Source organism: Aptenodytes patagonicus, chromosome 4, assembly GCF_965638725.1.
Source record: "Aptenodytes patagonicus chromosome 4, bAptPat1.pri.cur, whole genome shotgun sequence".
NCBI lineage: Eukaryota > Metazoa > Chordata > Aves > Sphenisciformes > Spheniscidae > Aptenodytes > Aptenodytes patagonicus.
In genome coordinates this window covers 51278078-51292858 of record NC_134952.1, presented here as the reverse complement: position 1 = coordinate 51292858, position 14781 = coordinate 51278078, and positions in this window count along the sequence as shown.

Below are 14781 nucleotides of genomic sequence, written 5' to 3'. Positions count from 1 at the left end.
ATTGTTAGTTAAGTGGTTTCACAGACTTTTCATTGATAAAAATACAGCTCAAAAAGCCTCTGAATGTTCAACCAGTATTGCAAATCTAAAATGTCAAAGAACAGTATACCATTGTTCTGTTGTTTGCCATAGAGGTTTATGTGTGAAATAAGAACAATTAGATCTCTCTGCATTAAGCTTTATTTTTATGTGGAATTAAGTGGGTTTAGCAGTTTCAAGTACACTTGAAACAGTATGTAAAGCATCACCGAGGCTGAGCTTTCTTTGCATTTATGTAAATGAAAATCAGGATTAACTCCATTAACGCTGGTGGAGTTTTAACAGCATGAAATTAGTATGAAAAAAGCATTAGCCACAGCAACTTTTAAAGAAGTTAGTTCCCAGTGCTACTAAATTATATAGCTCATTATCTTTAAAAACAGAATTATTTTATATGAACCATTCATAGTTTTACTTCAAATAGCTGCAATTATCAAATTTAGTTATTACACAATAAATATCTTCATGCTGCAATTCCTGATTTCTGTGTCTGTGATGTCTATGTATTACTGATGTTCTTTTCAGATCCAGGTGAGCTTCACATTTGTTGTCGCATATAGCAGCTATACTAAAAAGCTGATGCAAAGAACCTCCAGACACCTAGAAGAGCATTTGCACTGTGTTGTCCTGTAAATGTCAGGGGGTGGTGGGTTGACTTTTGGCCCCCAGGTGCCCACCAAGCCTCCCTCTCACTCCCCCTCCTTCTTCACTCACCTTGGTGTCTGCAGGATTTGACTGAGATATGATTTGAAAACTGAAAAGCACCCTCACGCAAAGTTGAAGAAGCCTTTGCTGGCATATTCAGGTTCCTTTAAATTACCACATATCCCTTTTACCCACACATATCCGTGTGAGTTACTTGGCTAACATTCAGTGCTTAAAGTCAGGAGAACTGGTAAATATAATTCTTCCCAGATCAGTAACAATTACTCTAAATAGTCCATATTCTGCTCCTTTCTCTTCTACACTGTGCTGGTTTTGGCTGGGCTAGAGTTAATTTTCTTCACAGTAGCTAGTATGGGGCTATGTCTTGGATTTCTGCTAGTAACAGTGTTGATAACACAGGGATGTTTTCGTTACTGCTGAGCAGTGCTCACACGGAGTCAAGGCCTTTTCTGCTTCTCACCCCACCCCACCAGCGAGTAAGCTGCGGGTGCACCAGAAGTTGGGAGGGGACACAGCTGGGACAGCTGACCCCAACTGACCAAAGGGATATTCCATGCCCTATGATGTCATGCTCCGCATATCAATTTGGGGGAAGAAGAAGGAAGGAGGGGACGTTTGGAGTGATGGCGTTTGGCTTTCCAAGTAACTGTAATGCATGATGGAGCCCTGCTTTCCTGGAGATGGCCAAACACCTGCCTGCCGATGGGAAGTAGTGAATTAATTCCTTATTTTGTTTTGCTTGCGTGAGCGGCTTTTGCTTTACTGATTAAGCTGTCTTTATCTCAACCCATGAGTTTTCTCACTTTTACTCTTCTGATTCTCTCCCCATCCCACCGGGGGGAGTGAGCGAGCGGCTGCGTGGTGCTTAGTTGCCAGCTGGAGTTAAACCATGACAGTCTGTTCAGACTGGTATCCCATCTTCTGCAATAGCTAATAATACAAACTTACAGGAGGAGGATGAAAATAGCTTCATTAACCTCTCTCTACAGCAATAAGCAGTTGAGAAACTTTCTGAGCTAGAGAAAGTGCCAGGAGTACTTTTTTCAATATCAATTATAATCAATGGGACTTGTCCTCCATTTTATTTACTCCCCTTTGAACCCATTTTAACTGTTGCCATACAACAACTGTGTTGCAATGATCAGTGATCTAGCAAGGCATTCTGACACCTCTTCCTAGGCTTCTGTTTCTATCCCTCACACTACCACTACCTCCTGCTTACTCGCTGCTTTAAACCTGCAACCAGATCACTTCATTGACAGCCCTCTAGTGCTTGTTATGAGAATAATGATGCCACAGACTCTACTGACTAAAATTAAGGGAATAAGCATTGAAAGGCCCTGACAGCTGCCTTTCCTAGGAAGCCAGGCATTGCAACTGGCTGTACTGCTGGGCCCAGGAAGCCGTGACCAGTGGTACAAAATCCGACTAGCTGTCACTTACTAGCAGTGCCTTCAGGCAGGGATGAATACTAGGGCCAATACTGTTTAACACCTTTAATAAAGACCTGGACGATGGGATGGATTGCATGCACAGCAAGTTTGTGAGGGATACCAAACTGGGGGGCATGACTGTTACACTGGAGGCCAGGGCTGCTATTCAGAAGGGCCTCTGCATCCTAGATAAATGGGCTGATGGGAACCTCATAAAGTTTAACAAGGGCAGATGCAAAGGCCTGTGTCAGGTATGGCATAACTTCACACAACAGGGCAGGCTGGAAACCAGCTAAGTAGAAAGCAGCTCTGCAGAAAAGGACCTGGAGGTCCTGTTGGACAAGAAGTTGAATGTGAGTCAGCAGTGTGCCCTTGTCTTTTATTGAAGGTGCAGAGTGATAGGGCAAGAGGCAATGTCCACAAGGTGGAACACAGAAAATTCCCACTAGGAACAACTTTGTTACCATGAGGGCAGTCAAATACTGGAACAAGGGCCCAGAGAGGCTGTGGAATCTCCACCCTTGGAAACATTTGAAGTTGGACTGGAAAAGGCCCTGAGCAACCTGATTTATTCGCCCCTGCTCTGAGCAGGGGCTTGGCCTAGGTGGCCTCCAGAGACGCCTTCCAACCTGAATGATTCTGTGTTTCTGTGGGTCTCTGGTTGCTATGATTAGATCCAAAGAGGTGTCTGCACAAGAACCAGAAGAAGGCGGGGAACTAGTTACCTTCCCCAAAGTGAGCAATTTCTGGCAAAAGAAGCCCTCTTTTGAGTTTCAGGCTCCAGCTAAGAACAGATTAACTACCATAAATTCTTAAGTGCTTAGGACTCAGTACAGAAATAGTTTCACAGAAATCTGATTTTGCCAATTGAAACAACCACGCACTATACAACTACAGCACTTCAGCAGCACAATCACCTTCAGAAGAAGTCTATAAACTTCCAGTTTGTTTTCCTTCCAATGTTAATATTTATTTATTAGCATGTATTTCTGGCTATGGTTGCAATCCTGTTTGAGTTTCTGGATTCGAGCAAAGGAAGTGAAATATTCTGGTTCATTCTTCCCCTTTTTACCTACAGCTGTATACTACTTTCCCAGATGAATTTCATGGAGTTGGCAAGTTACATGTGTCTTGCTGATTAAGAATTTATTTTGCATCTGTTTAAAAATTGTAGCAGAGCATTCATTAACTTATCAGGTAGGAATACCAGCATAGGAATACCTGCATAGGAATACCTACTTTGTGACTGCTCTCCCAGGATTATGGAGAGATTCATGGAGTTTGAATCCTGAGGCATTATTAGATCACCTTGTCTTACTTTCTGTGCATCACAGCTATCCAATGCGTTTATTGCTTAGTTTATCAAAACAAGACAGGGAGGTTCCTTGACTACAGCATGTAAGGTCATATGTGTATTATCCAGTCCCACTCACACACACATGCACACAAAGAATTATGTGTGTATATATATATACACACACACACATTTATACTATTCATATACATATATAGAGTAAGGTATCCTGGAGCCAAGAATAATGAACTGAAAGAAAAACCTACAGGCTTAGGTTCTCGACTATACCACAGATTTTCTTTTTAATAAGATACAGACTGATACCATATTAGCTCTTTGAATAAATGGGATTCCTACTCATATGAATAATGCAGAATAGATGCTAGAGGACTTCAGACTTTAATACTAGTTAGCGTCACCATTTGGCAGGTGAGATATTTCCCACAGGTCACACAAGTCTACATATTTATTCCTAGTGATTCCACTAATCTCTGCTCTGGAAAGCCAAGCTTCTCTACTAGAGCTTCTCCTCCCATCCTATGCAGATAACTCCAGCAATAAGCCTCTAGTGACTGGAACAGATGTTGCTGTTTATTTATTTATTTTACTAATGCACAGCTGCCAGGGCCAACAAATGAAAAACACTTGAATTCCATCAGGATTACAATTTCCAGTGACTACATGTTAAAGGACAAAGTCCCTAAAAATGGTATTTTTTTAAACAAGGGTGTCAAGCTTGAACTTGAACAAATAATTTCTTATGATAAAGAATCTCAAGACACTAGTATCTGGCAGCTTACATTCTGTAAATATATGAGTTCTTGGGTGTGCAAACTATAACTGAGTTCTCAGAGACAACCGTGTACAACTCATGCTGTACAGTTAGGCCATATTTTTTGAAATATAACAGTCCAAGTTCAAAATTAATAATATTTCATTATTGTCGTGGTTTAACCTCAGTCGGCAACTAAGCACCACGCAGCCGCTCGCTCACTCCCCACCCCCCGGTGGGATGGGGGAGAGAATTGGAAGAGCACAAGTGAGAAAAACTCATGGGTTGAGATAAAAACAGTTTAATAATTGAAATAAAATGATAATAATAATAATATTATAATAATAATACACAAAGCAAGTGATGCACAGTACAGTTGCTCACCACCCGCCGACCGATGCCCAAGCAGCCGCCCCCCCGGCCAGCTTTCCCCAGTTTATGTACTGAGCATGACGTCACATGGTATGGAATGTCCCTTTGGCCAGTTTGGGTCGGCTGTCCTGGCTGTGCCCCCTCCCAGCTTCTTGGGCACCTCCAGCCTTCTCAGTTGGTAGAGCATGGGAAGCTGAAAAGTCCTTGACTAGCGTAAGCACTACTTAGCAACAACTAAAATGTCGGAGTTTCCCTTTGTTCAGTGTCGACGACGGAGCGGGAGTTGCGATTCCGGAGTAATGACAGATCTCAATATGAGTATGGTCATTCTCCTTTATTTACACTTATAACAGGGCTTATATAGTTAACTGCTATGGACACGCGCTACCTGCAGCTTGCAGATAGGTTACAGCCTTGTGTTCACGCGCATCTATCCTCTAGCAGATTGGCCTGTTCTTTCTGATCATGCGAAATGCCTTCATGGTCTTTATCTTGTTTTTCTCCTTCCAGCTGCACATTCCTTTCTCCGTTGTTTTCTGCTTAAGTGTCTTGTTATGTCGGGTGGTGCAGTGTTTGCTCATTAAAATCAAACTCAGGAATGTCCGTTAGTGAGACTCCCATTCCCACATCTCCCCCTTTTTGTTTTACTAGAAACACTGCTGAAACCGGTCTTTCAATCATTTTTCATATACATTGCAACAAACAGGGTACACAAAACAAAAATGCATATAAATACTATTACACATATCCCTCTTAGCTTGGCTAGTCCTTTTAACCAGCCATGAGGAGGAGCTGTCTGATACCCGCAAGTCTGCAAACGCAGCAGCCAGGGGGTCTTTCTCCCCGGTCACTCCCCCATCATTCACCGGAACGGATGGGGTGGCTGGGCACGCTCTTCATAACAACCTATAATTGGTTAATCACAGCTGTCCACGCACTCACAACACCTTCGGACACGCTCTTCATAACAACCTGTAATTGGTTAATCACAGCTGTCCACGCGTTCACAACACCCTTCTCATCGGTAGCTGCCGGCTGGTCCCGCCGATCTCTGCCTCCTCCTTATCCCGGGTGTTGTTCCGCTGTTGTTGTTCATCACGTAGTGAGGCTCCTTCTTCTGCTCAGGGAAGGATGGTCAAGGTCACCAGCCGTCTTTGTCAGCATATCCCTGCTACTGTTAAAAACATGGGTTGCTCATGGATACTAGATCGTGCCCCTGCTGTACCAGCCACTCCTCCACAATTCCCCCTTCTTGTTTTTGAGCAACCCAGACTTGATTAACAATTTTCATAATTGCTTTCTTCACACAGCTAAAAATTATACAAGAGCATATACTTATTACTAATATAACAATTAAAATGCGTAAGCTTTCTTTTATTAAACTTATTATCCAAGATGGCAGTTCCCCAAATATATTCTTAAGCCAGGTATCGAATAAGCCGTGATCTTGTTGAATATTCTTGGTGTGGTCCTTTAACCATTGTAGCTGTTTGTGGATTGACTCCCCATGGTCAGACAGATTCATACAACACATCCCTTCAAAATCCTCACACCCATGTCCTTGTGCTAGTAACAGAAAGTCAATAGCAGCTCTATTCTGTAAAATCGCATGATGGAAGCTATCCTGATCTGCAAGTAATTTTTCAATAAGCTCTGTTGTCATATCAGCCTGCTTTTTAGCCCAACAAGCTAATTTCCCTACCTCATTTAGGGCCCTCGCAGCTGCAGCGCCTGGTACAAATAGTGAAAGGAAGACTTTTTCGGTGTCGCTAGGCAGAATTACGTCATCACGACAGTCTGGGGAAAGACCCGTGGCGGCTCTTTTTCGTCTTTGTTGTTGCCCTTTTCTTGTTATGGTTTTCCACCAATTTTCTCCTGGGGCCAACAAGGTCAATTTTCCTAAGTAGCATGGCCCTCCTACAGCATTTGCTGGGATACCCTGCCAGGCCCTGTCCCCACATATTAAAAATACCTGTGGGGGCAACGCCTTTGGGGTACCATTGTTCCAGATCCCTATTCCTCCCTTTGTTTCCGCTCCAGCCGCTCCTAAAGCATAGCTATTACCACTGTCGTTGGTACCACAAAAATCGCCCGCATCCTGATACTTGTAGTAAGATGCGTGAGAGGTGACATTAGTCCACCCTGTCCAATTTCTTGCCTGGTAGAAGTGGATACCCGTCTGTAGGGGTCCCCCAAATATAAAACATGTCTGAGTCCAATTTTTAGATGTATTTCCAACTCGCATCGACCCTAATAGTTCCAACTCCTGGGGATTCCAGGGTAGCGAGTGATTTAATCCTTTTATCAAGTTAGCACTACAGTTGCTAGTTGCAGTCACATTAGTACAACTGCCAGTACTGAACCTGGCAAAGTCACCTTCCTTATATCCAGGCATACCTAACAAACAAGTCCTAAACGGCTCAGTTGCTGAGGCGAGGGAAAGGCAAAACGCGGGCTGCCCTGTTTTATTTGCCCAGGTTACCCACATATTTTCCCTTGGGTTAATGCGATGTATAGTTGCCGACCCTGGGATTATTAAGATTAGCCCAATTACAATCACATCTGCCTGGCTCAACATTTTCTCTTCTAGGCGAATTGCCTTTCTTTTTTTGTTGGTTTTTTTTTGTTTTGTTTTTTTTTTTTTTTTTTAAACAATAATCAATTTGGCAGTTTCGTGGACTGTATTTCATGTCCAGTGGTTATTAATATTCTATACAGCACTATTTCTTTCAGATAGCAAGTTTCAGATCACCTTTGTGCGCGCGTGCACCGGGCCCACCACTTCTTATCACAATGGTAACACTGACACAATACTCATGGTACACACCGTAGGCACTCTTTGTTTTTGTTTTTTTTTTTTGTTTGTTGGGGGGTTTTTTTGGTTTTTTTTTCTTTTTTTTTTTTTTTTTTTTTTTTTTTTTCCACGTATCGCCCCCCACAAGCAATCGACAAAATGACTATACGCTTCAGTGGCACCTTGCTGTACAGAACTAAAAGATGGAGTGGACGAACCGGGTAAGGCTAAAAAGGCATCTAGCACCAGTTTGGCAGACAACTGCAACAAAGCAATAGGAAAAACCAACTGAGCATTAATATCATTAAACCTTCCCGTCCCCGTTATCATTTCCGCGGTAATCCCATAGAGGGGATCCCCCTGCGTTTGATGCTGTGCCGCAGCACTTGCCGCCCGCCGTGACCATTCCGACCCCCACAACAAATACTGCGTAGGTGACAATAAAAGCCTCATAAGGTTTTGGCAGTCAGCAGGGCACATCAGGTCAGCCGAAAAAATCCAGATTACAATTTGACGTGAAGCTTCTGATTTTATCCCATACTGGGACACAGTGTTTTTTGCTTGCTGTAGGATTTTCCAATCGTGAGGTGCCCACTTATTGCCGTTATTCTCTTGCAGCACAGGAAAAGCACTCGCCCCCAAGCTGGATGCCGCTTGCCACTGCCCGTCCAGCATAGCGTCTCTAGCCACTTCGCTCCAGCGTCTGGGCTGAACCGTCGCTGGTGGTCCAGAGAGGCAAGGGGGTAGGGATTCCCCTGACGCCCCGGACAGGTGCTCCATCCCTCCCCTCTGGGCTGTAATTGTTAAGTCCTGTAACTGTTGCACCACCTTCTTCAGGAGCTCATTAGTCCCAGCCATACTCTGTTCTTTGCTGTCACCCTGTGGTGGAGTAGACGCACCTGAAGAGACTCCTAGAGGCGGGGCTGTTGGCCACGGAGGGGTTAACGGAACCAGCCGCTCCTCCTCTCCGGGTCGTCGCTCTTCCGCCACCGTCTCAGGTGAAAGAGGGGCCCCGTTACCGCTAGTTTCTGCATCTTTGCAGTCCGTAAGCGGAGGGTACGTTTCAAGCAGTTCAGAAGCGCCATCACCCCCCAGAACACTATACTTGGCTTCCAAGGCAGTTCGTTTGGGGGTACCCGACATACCTCGGACTGCAGACGGCCCAAAGAACCGAAACAGTCCAGATGTTGTATTCTTCGGTCTATCAGGCAAGGGTTCTGGGGCTAGCATTTGAGTGGCTGCACAAGCCACCTTTCTTTCAGCTTTCATGGCTTTTAAAGTCTCTGACACAGACCTCCATAGTTCCCGCACTGTTTTAATCTCCTTCTTTGACTTTTCATCCCCCGTGATAGTCTGCTCCCACATAGTATTGCCAAGCTCTCGCCACTCAAGGTCAGAAAAAATAGTTTGACTGTCCTTAAAATGTCCCCAACGTTGTCCTAATTTAATCAACGTACATAATTGTTTTACCGTTGTCTCGATCCCTCTCTTGGAGAGGATGCTTACGAGCAACACAGCTGCCGCCTCTGTTTCCATGATAGCGGTCGCTCACTGGGAGGCAGTTGGCCAGACTGCTCCGTTATCTTATCCCCCTCCGATCATCGGGATAGTACAACTCCCAGCCGCTTTTCTCCCGCTCCCCTTCTCTCGCTGCTCTTACCGCAGTCTCGAAGATATGCGCCGAACCATCCTCTGCTACCAGATGTCGGAGTTTCCCTTTGTTCAGTGTCGACGACGGAGCGGGAGTTGCGATTCCGGAGTAATGACAGATCTCAATATGAGTATGGTCATTCTCCTTTATTTACACTTATAACAGGGCTTATATAGTTAACTGCTATGGACACGCGCTACCTGCAGCTTGCAGATAGGTTACAGCCTTGTGTTCACGCGCATCTATCCTCTAGCAGATTGGCCTGTTCTTTCTGATCATGCGAAATGCCTTCATGGTCTTTATCTTGTTTTTCTCCTTCCAGCTGCACATTCCTTTCTCCGTTGTTTTCTGCTTAAGTGTCTTGTTATGTCAGGTGGTGCAGTGTTTGCTCATTAAAATCAAACTCAGGAATGTCCGTTAGTGAGACTCCCATTCCCACACTAAAACATCAGTGTGTGATCAACATTGTTCTCACCCTAAATCCAAAACACAGCACCGTACCAGCTACTAGGAAGGAAATTAACTCTATCCCTGCCGAAACCAGGACAATTATATAATCCAGTCTATTTAGGATACTAACTACACATTGTTTTCTTTTCCTTTGTATAGGTAGATGGCAACCATATGCAGGTTTCCCTTAATGCAAGTAAAATACTACAGAATCTCATTTGGGGGAGAGAACTATAACGAAAAACAGGAAAAGCAAAACAACTCAACAGGAATACCCTAAAAAGGCAGCTGAAAGACAAATTCCCTTGAATTATAATTCTGACTATTTCTGTTTCTCTATTTTGCCTTCAGCAAGACAGTTAATGGCCAGATTTCCAACAGTGGTGGCACTGCCTGACTTTCAGATGCTAGAGTGAAATTCATACCTGCATTACAGGTCCTTCATGGAGTGCATGGGGAGAACTAAGCCCCTTACAAAGGCCATCTAAGAAGTCTCCACTGAGCAGGGAGCTGCTTATAGCTAGCTAAAAGGCTATGTAACACAGAAGAGTGTAACTGCAATCCTGTCCTCTCTGGAGATTCAGTGTATGAATTAGGGCTACAAATGAAGATTTTTATTTTGTTAGCACCCAGAGTGTAGAAACTGCTCTTAGAAAGAACTGAAGGGAGCTGTCTTCAAAACACATCTGCTGAGGAGCTGCTGTTGGCCCTACAAATAGTTCATTAATAGATGATTTGCCTACAAGATAAAAGACCATGGATTAATTTTAACTCAGCCAAAGAAATTCAGACTCACCTTTCCTTCCTTGCATCAGTGGGAAACTAGGGAGTCTTTTGAAGCTGGGGTACTGCAAAGAGCACAGGCCTGGGTAGAGCAAGCAAGAGGAGCATGCTTGTACCAGCTGGCAGCTAGGAACTAGCTGTCAAAGGGAAAGAGAGACTTGGAGCCTGGTCTTTGATCCTAATGCTGTCTATGCATTTTATCCAATGATTTTTAAATGCAAAGGGTTATGAGCACTTCTCACCTGCCAGAATCTTTTGAAAAAATGCCAACAGGATTTTATTTCAGAGAATTTAGGCACCTACTAATGCTGATATTTGGCCCCAAATCTCCAATGGCCATTGACCTCTAATTCAGCAAATTGTTGAGGATTTCAGTAAAACTTCCTATTGAATACCTTGCAGAACAAGGAAGGACCTTAAAATATGGGGCTTTATGTCTGTGATTTTGCTGGTAGTCATACTGGAAGTTTTGTCTTGACTGTTCTCAGTCTCTTTCCGAGAGTCTCCAACTGCCCACTCCGAGTTTGAAGTAATTGATCTCACACAAAGATAGGTACCCAGCTTGTCTCTTGCACTGAGTATTTATTTGGCATAAATAAAATCGTTATTGGCAAAAAATGAAAAACAATTTTTCAAAAGATTAAGTAAGAACTTCTCTCAGTTAACTACTTTATACTTACGACTCAACAGTTAGCCATAAACTCTGAAGAGAAGTTAAGCTGCAATGTAAACCATTAAAAACTACTGAGTTTCCAGGAAATAAAACCCTTTTTCTGTACATCTTGTGCAAGAAATGCAAAGCAAAGCTCTCTTCCTTTGCAAGTCTTATTTCTGTCTCTTGTTTTCTCTGTAGAAAGTAACACCTACTGACTTCACAAAGTATCTGACAATGGTGAAGAATTGCTTTATTCCAGACCTAAGCAAGGAACAAAAAAGCACATGCAGAGGAACAAAACACTACTACGAATTACTCTCTGATTCACTATAGGTTTTTTGCCTAGCAGCTGAATGGTTCATCTCCTGTCTAGCACTGGTCCATTCATAGAGGAAATCATTATTCATGTACTTACACAAGAATGCTACTTAATAATATTTCATTGTATTTTAAGTGGTATAAGAGAGACATGCAGACTTATATGATCTTTTGTTGCCTATTTTGTCTCTGCATCTTCCCAGGCATGCAGCTGGACAGTAGTACTATTCAGAGGGCTTGTATAGCATGACATTTTCTTTTTCCCTCCCTCAGTAACAATTTCCAGTAGGTGCAAATTCATGTTAGTTCAGGGAAAAAAAATAAATTCCAGTACGTCTGATTTCACATTTGGAAGACAGGCTTCATGCAACACAGACTGCAGGATTTTCCCATATCGCATGTAACCTATTTCCCATTGTCAGTAGCTCGGTGGTTAGAGAGTCTACCAAAGATGTGGTCTATCAGGAAGACAAAGTGGAAGGTTTTATGAAAGCAGACAGAAGTGAAAGCAGACAGAAGTGTGACTTTGGGAGGGCAATATAATGGTGAAAACTAGGGGGCATGTTATGAAAACAGGGAGAATACTGTGCAGCTATTAATAAGCAAGTGCTTCTCTAAGGAATTTACACAGATCGCATTGTAATTAGCTGGGAGGAGGCCTTGTATCTGAGCCAGTGTTCAACAATGCTATTGCGGTCTACTGAAATTTTCCCTACTGATGAACTGTCAACGTTCTGGTTTTTTAAAAATCTGAGATAATTAAATTATTAAATCCAGATTGTCAGAGGTGATTTTTGAGGGGGTAGGGATAGAAAATGTGGATGTTTTTCCACTATTGACTACGATGTGACATGTGTGCAGGTTATAGGTTATGGAAGAGTAGTTTTGGCTCTGTTTGCTTAAATGCCATGTTCGCTATAATCACAGTCTGTATAGCCAGAAAAGCAGAATAGCGCTGATAACCTAATTTTCATTAAGAAATGTGTTATGTAGTTCTTGGCCAAAGCTCCCCCTGGACCTTGGAGTATAATTCATAATTAGAAAAGGAGGACTGAGCCTTTAAAGAGTCTACTGCTACTTGTCCTCTAGGGGTACATTTTTGTTAAATATCCTTCAGCTGTATTCTTAAGGTAAGCATTTTGCTAGAGTCCAGACATAAATCTTTGCTGGCAGGGATGGTTTAGCAAATCCAAAAGAAATCTATGGGAGACTGAAAAATTTTCTATCCTGCAACTATCCTGCAACAGTAGCAGCCTACAGAGAAGGAAGGAGGTTTTGTCTTGTTTCTGTGAGAAGGGAGGCTTTTTTTTCCTTGCCTTTTTTTTTTTTTTGAAGTTATCAGTTGCCCTCCTCCTCCCCAAGTACACAGCTTGAAGGATTTACAGCACAAGTCCAGGTTTCAGCTCTGTGTTTTCAAAGCATGAAGAGAAAAAGAGAGTATCTGAAGAGGATAAAGGCAAGTTCTCAGATAATGCAGAGGATGTATTATAGCATATGCTTTAGACACATACTCTCAAGCAAAAAACCTCACAAACAATAGGATAGAGCACAATTGTTTCTAGATGCTCATCTGTTAAGACATTTTTGGAATCATACTTTCAGCTTCACATATTCTTTATGCTAATTCATGGTGCCCCAGCTCATTCCTGCCCTCATGCTGCTCCCTCTCTGTGCCAGGGTAAGGATTTATGTGGTGGCAGGTGAACCAGATCGAAGAACTGATCCATGTTAAAGTTAACCGTAAAAAAGCGGAGGGTAATTTTAATCTGGATCAGAGAACTGATCTCATTTATTGAACAGCTGCATAGATTTTCTTTGACTGCATCAGGGAAGATGGAAGTGTAGGGAGGGACAGAATGGGTGGAGGAAGGCAACATTACTTCTTTTGATAGCAGTGCTGATCTGTGCCATTTTACAGCATATGAGAAATTACAGACTATGAGTAGACTGACTTTTGGAGCAGAGTGAATTAACTTATTCTCCAAATTAGTGTCAGGCCCTTACAATGTATCATAGATAACCAAATCTGGTTTTAAAGAGGAAAAATAATTTTGTTAAAGGGGCAGTGAACTTATTTTGGTTTGTCTCATAAATCACTAATTTATAATGGTCAAAGGTGAGTCTTTTTAACTAAATCCTGTTATATAACTTCTTTAACAAACTTTCTTTTGTTTAAAGAGTTGTCTTGAAACAGGTAAATCGACAAATACCAGTTAAGATAGATTACGAAATCTTTTAAGTTGTTTCTGTTCATCAGAGTACAGGCATTTCAGAATTCATTATCTCTTTTTCTTAGCAATCTTAGGTTTCTTGTATTCATTGTATTGCTTAAACACTTAAAGGTAACATATTAATTTCCAATCTGTATAAATATTTTTATCAGTTAGCAGTCCAGCCAAGTGTCTGGATTCTATCCATGTAAATATAACATTTATCTTTCACATACTAATGATTTTAGAATGGTACTACATTGTAAATTGTGCGTTGAAGCAAAATATCTGCAAAACCATATCTCAAAAAAGCTTGGGGACATCTTTGAACAGTAAGGGATAAATGTGGTTTACACCGTTCAGACGAAATATGATTTAGGTAGAAGTAACCAACAATTTTTCATAAGCATTTAAAGTACAGTGCTTTTCTTTCTTAGTATGAATATTTTAGGGTACGTATAGAGAAAATTCTTAAAGAACCTTTCTGAAGATTTAAAGCAGATTTTCTTTTTTCCTATCGCTCACAGGTGTGGAAGAAAGGCTGTGACATAGCATATAACATGACTCGGAACACATTCCCGTATTCGTCTTCATTCTTAGACAGGACATGTTTATTCTCTAACACCTTTCCTGGAAATCAGATCCCTTGCTAAGAAGCAAATGTAGTATAGGTTTGTCTTACTGAGATGATATCTAGATCACATCTAAGAAAAATCTGTCTTAAATGGGGTAGCTCAGGGGTCACTAAATTTATAGCAAGCATTCTGGTTAGTTGACAGTGACTTGTTTTTTTTTAAATGAAACTATTTCTATCTTACGGATTTTCTATTTGTAGTACACCTGCAACTTGTAATTGGAGAGTGTAGTTAAATTCTTTGCATAAAGCACACTTCTTAATGGAAAAATGCTTATACACCTTTAAAATATGTAACATGAAAAAAATGGTATAGAAGTTTACAGTAAAAGATCTCCTCTAAAAGCTGTTTGTTTTACATATGTAGATACACTTGGTCTTTTTTATCTGCAACAGTAATTTTTTTTCTGACACTGCAGGCATGCTCCTGGGTCACAGAAAGCAGAAACTTCCTGGAATTTCTTTAGAAAGCCTGAGCTTTCCATGGAGTAAAACTGGTGACAAAAGGTATGAGCATATATGTTGTTACGTTCTCTAACTACTACAAGTACAAACTTAGTTGTAATTGTTGCTTAAACTTCACTAGAGGCACTGCACAATTGTACTGATGACACAACATTGCAAACTGGCAAATGCTGTTTGTTAAATCTTGTGTTACCTTTACAACTTGCAACTATCCTGTCAGTCAATTGTGTTTGGGTTCAAGTGGT